The sequence below is a fragment of the Peromyscus californicus genome, unplaced genomic scaffold, assembly GCF_007827085.1.
Source record: "Peromyscus californicus insignis strain IS unplaced genomic scaffold, ASM782708v3 Scaffold_1__1_contigs__length_55948999, whole genome shotgun sequence".
Taxonomy (NCBI): domain Eukaryota; kingdom Metazoa; phylum Chordata; class Mammalia; order Rodentia; family Cricetidae; genus Peromyscus; species Peromyscus californicus.
In genome coordinates, this window is record NW_026294492.1 from 36,943,707 (window position 1) to 36,950,477 (window position 6,771).

At 48.6% G+C, this 6,771-nt stretch overlaps 1 long non-coding RNA gene across 1 annotated transcript; it reads right to left on the bottom strand.

The window, feature by feature from the left end:
- Window positions 1-3,905: 3,905 nt before the first annotated feature.
- On the bottom strand, window positions 3,906-6,136 carry LOC128115187 (uncharacterized). Its single transcript, XR_008220035.1, has 2 exons — window positions 5,590-6,136; window positions 3,906-4,212 (listed from the first exon to the last, which is right to left on the bottom strand). It is a non-coding gene; the product is annotated as an uncharacterized LOC128115187 (long non-coding RNA).
- Window positions 6,137-6,771: the final 635 nt, after the last annotated feature.

Genomic DNA, 6,771 nt, shown 5'->3' on the forward strand with positions numbered 1-6,771 from the left:
ACAGTCTACAGCCAATTCAAAGTCTTTACTCCAGCCAACTGGGACCACACTCAAGTATTCAGGGACCCAAGTGTAGTCCTGAGCATTTAGACCAAGGGTCTTTTAAAGGCAAAAAGCACATCCTGGTATCTCACTCAGCGGTTTGCACAAGCAAGCAGTTAAACAGAAGCTAAGATAAGCTGTTAGCTAGAAGGGGAGGATTGCACAAGCAGGCAGTTGAACAGAAGCTAAGATAAGCTGTTAGCTAGAGGGGGAGGTTTGCACAAGCAGGCAGTTAAAGAGAAGTTAAGTTAGCTGGGGTATCTTGACCTCGGGTTCTTAGAATAGAGCTGGATAATTTTCTATGTGATTCTCTATCAGGGAGATCAAATTCTAGTTAAAACTGAAATGGCCTCAGCAAGAATACAAGTTGGAGGAACCTCTGCTCTGTCTTGCCCTGTCACAGTTTTTACCTGAGCACTTTTGCATCCTGAAACAAAAGTAGGATTCCAATAAGACAAAGGCAAGAGTTAGTAACTGAATAAGAAACTAGCTGCCCACCGTTCCTGCTTTGGAAGGCATGAGTTACTGAGTCAGAAGCCTTGATTGGTTGAGACAGGCAGGGGGAGCCTGGCAGCAGCCAATCTGGGCCTGAATCCATGCTGTGTCCACTTGAGGAAGAGCACAACAGGCCACAGCTGCATACTACAGTGAGAAGGTCTTGGTTTCACCTGGATGCATATGTGCCTAGAACTGCTCTGGCCTCCATCACCAGGGCAGTGGCCCAGCCTGGGGACTTAGAAGGGTACACAGATCAGTGTCAGACATCCTCCAAAGATGCAAGAGTTGCATCCAAGGCTAGCGTCTCTCCCCTTTCTGATCTCACGTCCCACAGAACACAGCCCACCACCAGCCAGGGAATCGACTCCACGGTCCTACACCCAGCTGCTAAAGATTTACTTATTCCCGAGGTATACTCTGCTTTAGCCCAGATAATGAAGCCCTAGTCACATTTCAAGTCGGTATGTGGGGGAGGGGCAAGACACCAAAGTTTGCCTGCTCCCTAAATAGAATACCATAGATTGCCAACCCCAAGTCCAAGGTTAAGCTAGAGTTAAGAGACCACTGTCATTTACTGCAGGGGAAGGACGGCAGGCATTTTTTCTAAAGGCTACTTCCCCCACCTTTTCTGTTGCCACCCCTGTTGAACAGATGACTACAAGTCCTTTGAGTCTCTTGGGCTTCATTTAAGTGACCTGGAAATGACCTAGAAACTCAGAGAGAAACATAAAGGCTTAAAGCTCTCATATCAGACACAGGGAAGCTGCGATTGTATCCGGAGGTGACCTTCTATAATGTGCCCACAGCTGATTCTAGCATGCAGCCAGCACCTGTGAACCAGCAGCATCGGCGATGCCTGGGAGCCACCTTACAAAATGTGGCTTCCTGGATGCCAAGCCCACTGAGTTAGGAACATTGTGACGGGCACCACCCCGGCTAGGATCCTGTGGCCCGGACTGAGACGCCATTCTTCTCTCTGATCGGAAGGCCTTGTTCTTGGCCTTGAGGACGATGTTCCCAAGGGATAAAAGGACAAGGGAGAAAATGAGGTGAGAAGAAGACCTGAGCGTGGTCCCAGAAGTGCTGTGAGGGCCTCCATCTATACCCTGCACAGGCAAGGGCTAGCAGGAGCTGGCAGCATGACCGACCACAGGACGCCCGGGTTAGAAGCTGCACATCTGTTCCTCCCCCTCTGCCGACTGATTTCATCCAGCACTCCAGAAATCACCAGAAAGTTCTGGAATCCTCCCAGGCCTGTGTCTGCCCCTCCTTTATTTATTTATTTATTTATTTATTTATTTTAATGTCTCCCATGTGTGGCTTTGGGGAAATCTTGCTCAGATCCATCCATTCATTATTTAAAGCTTGCCACTGTTCCTTCAGGAAGGTTAAGCATGATTAAAAGATGGGATTTCTCCCCCCACAGGGCACAGCAAAACAGCAGGGGCTCCCACATTCTGAAGCCGTTTTGGCCAACCCCTGTTACATAATTTAATGTCTGTGACTTGCTTGGATTTAATTAGCCAGAGGGGCACAGCTGCAGATTCATTATCAGTACGGCCTAAACTTTGCGGGATCAGAGATTAAGGCAGGGGATTGGCTCCGACTTGCAAGTTCCTCACACTGTGTGAGATGGTGTCAGAGGGAAAGGTATTTTTGTTCCTCTGAAAGCAAAATGGTGACATCAAAAGGTCTCATTGGGCAGGTCCCCACGATGGCCCTTCAGAGATGTCAGCCCCTCTCCGGGTTGTGATTGATAGGATCGTGAGGTAAAAGCCTGGGGTGGGGAGAACAGAGTTGAGCAGGTGAGGGGTAATCAGCAGGAGATGGGGGGCAGGGGGTTACCCACCTGAATGTAAGACCTGCGGGTGGCAGGCAGGAGGGGGCTCCTGAATTTGTGGGCTCAGTGGGCCAGGACAGCACTGGGTCCCTTATTCAAAAACAATTCCAAGGGCCGGGGAGACAGCTCAGCCGGTAAAGTGAGTTCATTTCTTAGGACCCACATAAAGAAGCCAGGCTCAGCTGGCAGGGAAGGAAGGTAAAATAGGGGAGCAAGGCCGATCCCTGGGGCTCTGGCCGGCTGGCCTAAGTCTCCCTGATGAGTTCCCAGTTCGTGAAAGACCCTGTCTCAAAAAAAAAAAAAAAAAAGAAAGAAAGGAAGGAAAAACCATAAAGTGGACAGCACCTGAGGGACAATGTCTGAGGTTATCCTCTGAAATATGCACACTCTCGCACTAGTGCAAGCACACACACACACACACACACACACACACACACACACACACACGCACGCACACACACACACACCCTCACACATACAACAATAGTAATAGGATAATTCCTGATGCTGACAGCGAGCACTGAAGCAAGTGTTGGGCTCTGCTCCCATCCTGCAATGTGTCATTGGAGCATGCCCAGCTCTGGGCATTCGAGGCCAGCATTTACCTGCACATCCAGCTCTGGGAGCAGACTCTGGGCACGAGGGAGGCATCTGTCAGCGAGCATGTCACATTGCAGGTCCCTAGCCACTCATCCTCACCGGGTTCACAGAGACCTCACAGTCGCCACCTTGGGGGACATCTCTTTTCCCTCCTGCCTTCCGCCTGCCTTGTACCCTATTTAGCTGACTCCTTCTCCAGGTTAGAAAAACCCCAAAATAGAAGAAAGCTGCCCTTTTCATCCTCTCGAGCCTCTTGTATCAGATGACAGTCACTTGGGCTCAAACTTTTCATCAAAGGGGCCTTTGTTCCGTCCTGGGACAGAAGGAAGACCTTGGACGACAGCCACCAGGAAGCTGAGCAAGGAGACCTTGCCGAAGAAGTGTGTGTGGGGGTGTGTGGGGGGGTGTCAGGACTTCCCCCTCCCCCCAAGAAGGTTTGGAGACTCTGAGCTTTGGATTCTGCAGGTGCCAGAGCGGTGACTAGTGTGACTGCACACAGCCACCCAATGGCTGGCCCAGCGGCCATTCCACAGGAGCAAAGGTAACAAGGACCTCGGGCTGTGGGATGGCGTCTCACAAGGGGGCACCTTGACAAACTCTTTCTGTGTGGTCTCTCTGTCCAGTGCCCTCCGTTGGGCTGGTCACCCCATGGCCTTAGGCTGTTTTCGCGGCCACAGTTAATGGCACAGATGGCTTAAACCACAGGAATTTCATCCAGGTCTGGAGATTGGAAGCCTAAAATCAAGGTGCTGCCCCCAACCCCCACCCCGGGCTTGCACACGGCCTTCCTCTATGCAGACAAATCTCACATGTCCCTCGGTGTGCCCAAAAATCCCTGTTGCATGGCTTTTCCTGGAAAGACATGAAGACATGTCTGATCATCCCAAATAGGCTCCTGGAGACCAAGAAAAGAATTCCACTGAAGTTCAGCCTGGTGAACTAATGAATTTATTAGGATTGCTTGCAGAGGCGGGGGTACCCCAAAGTCAGCTACACAGCCCCTTCAGACGTTCCCCGGGTGATTTATAGGCAGTAACCCCCCCCCAGAAGTCGCACCTCAGTCAACAGCTCACGTCTCACATAGTCTTAGGGTGGGGCAGAGCTGCTGAAGATGAAGGCCTTGGGAGCCTCCTGCCTCCTCCATCACCGGGTGCTAATAGGTGTGATCTTGTAGAGGGCGTGTGTGAGTCCTCCAAAGTGCTGTGCCTTACACGGTGATTGCTATGTGCAGCCTGGAGGAGAGTACAAGGACACCATTAAGACTGGACTGAGGCTGCATCTTAATCACTTCTTTAAAAGCCCTAACTCCAGGCTCAGTCCGTGAAACACTCGCCTTGCAAGTAAAAGGACCCGAGTTCAGTACCCAGAGCACAGTCATAAAAAAGCCAGACATGGTGACACATGCTTATAATCCCAGCACCAAGGAGGTTAAAAACATATTACACATATACACTACTCACCACACATACCCAGCACATGCTACACACATACATACACCACACATGTAGACATATACCACATACATATCATTTAGACATATGCTACACACACAAACATACATCAAACATTCAGACATGCATCATACATACACACCACTCAATACACGCACCACATACATATACACATAACACACATGTATATAGGTCACACACTATCACACACTACCATACACACAGAGACATATCATACATATACCACACAAACATTTCACATACACATTATACATATACACACATACCCCTATACTACATTGGCATACTACACACACATACACACTGCACATCATATGCACACCTCACGTACATTATGCATTATACATGCTACACAGACCACACATGCCATATATATATGTATACACTATACATATACCATATACTACTACTACATACTAACATACACACACATACAGACCACACACATCACACACACCTCACATGTACCATGCATATCACACAGTACTCAAACATACACTATACACACCACATACATACTACCACAATATACCCCAAGTACACATACCACACAAATACTGCACATATCACACACTACCCACACATACACTATACATGCCACATACCACAATATACATATACCATACACCTCATATATATCACACATTGCACACACTACTACACGTAGACCACATACATACTACACAGACCACATACACATATCACCCATATCACACAGTACCATACACATTTATACCATACAAACACACAAGATACACATCATATACACATATACCACACACACACACACACACACACCTCAAATACACATACATATTAAACACACTATACCACACACTGCTACATACATACTACCACAAACTCATCACACATACACACACCACAGTACCACACATATCTCACACTTGTGCCACACAAACACACTACACATATATAGCACACATACACCACAAAAACACAACATATACAGAACACATGTCACACACACACACATTGCAGTAGAGTTCCGATTATTAAAGCAGAACCCAGGGTGAGCATTCAGACACTTGGATGCCTGGGAAACCCGGGTTCCTCAGGTACATGAGGGGTGTTGGCCAGGTGTAGTGAGCAGAGCAGGAAACAGGGAACTCTACTCACCTCCTACCCACCCCCACTGTGTGGAGGTGTGCACACTACGCCTCAGTCCAGGGCAGCCAGCTCCAACATGCATGCGAGAACCTGCTGGCTTTCACATTTCCTTTAGTCACTCTGGGCCCTGGCGGAGTCTGCGGGGCCAGCAGCTCATCGTCCCGAACTCGACGCTGTTTCTTTTAGGGTAAATTCTGTCTCCCTCAGAGACCTGCTGGGGGAATTTCTTCAAACAGAAGCACTCCTGGTACAGAAATAGAGTGTGACTCACTCCCTAATGATGTTTAAGGATGTTTAAGCTCAGAGCGGCGGCAAGGGGACTCTTCCTCCCTTCCCAAGCCGCCTCACCTTGAGGTGTTCCAAGAGGCAGATCTCTTAATGCATTTCAAATCAGGTTAGAGTGGCAAAAATCTAATTTTCATACAACTTCTTATAGACGGGAATTTAACTAAAGCCTAGATCAAGACTAAGGAAGGCTGGATTTGGAGGCCGGGGAGAAGCTGGGGACCCTGGCTGTGACATGGCAGAGGCTGGGGGCCCTGGCTGTGGGGTCGGTGACATGGGAGATGCTGGTAACTGCTCTTTGATGTTGGTGAGACAAAGACAGGAGGGGTCTGGGGACTAGAGAGAGCCGGAGAGGAGGAGAAGAGGAAGAAGCATCATTAGTTGCCATGGTAATGAAGGAAGAAGGAAAGGGGAAGGGAAAAAAATGAGGGGAATCTGGAGGAAGAGCTGCATCTTGCTGCTGCCTACAATAGTCTCCTCAATTTGCTGACGACCCCACGCCCTGTCTGATTCTGCTCATCCCTCGTATAAATCCGTTACTGTGAAATTAAGTGAAAAACAATATTAAACATGGATAAAGTAAGTGGGCACCTACGTGGTGAATCTCTGGGTCTCCAAAAGACCCCCTGGATTCAAAATGTTTTCAGTACCGTCCCGCCACGAAGCCTATGAGTCCACGGAGCAGCATTTCTTGGATTCTTAAGTCATTATGTTCCATTGTAAATCTTCATTAGAATGTTGAATATCTTGGTAATCAATTTTCAGGCTCTCAGAAGGAGGCTGTCATTGTGTGCAGCAAGGACCTCAGTTTCAGTCTAGGAATGCCCGCGCCAGAATTCTGAATGTGTAAGATCCACTAGCAGGCCGACTCCAGATAGGCCATCTTCTAGCATGGCTCCTGTGCTG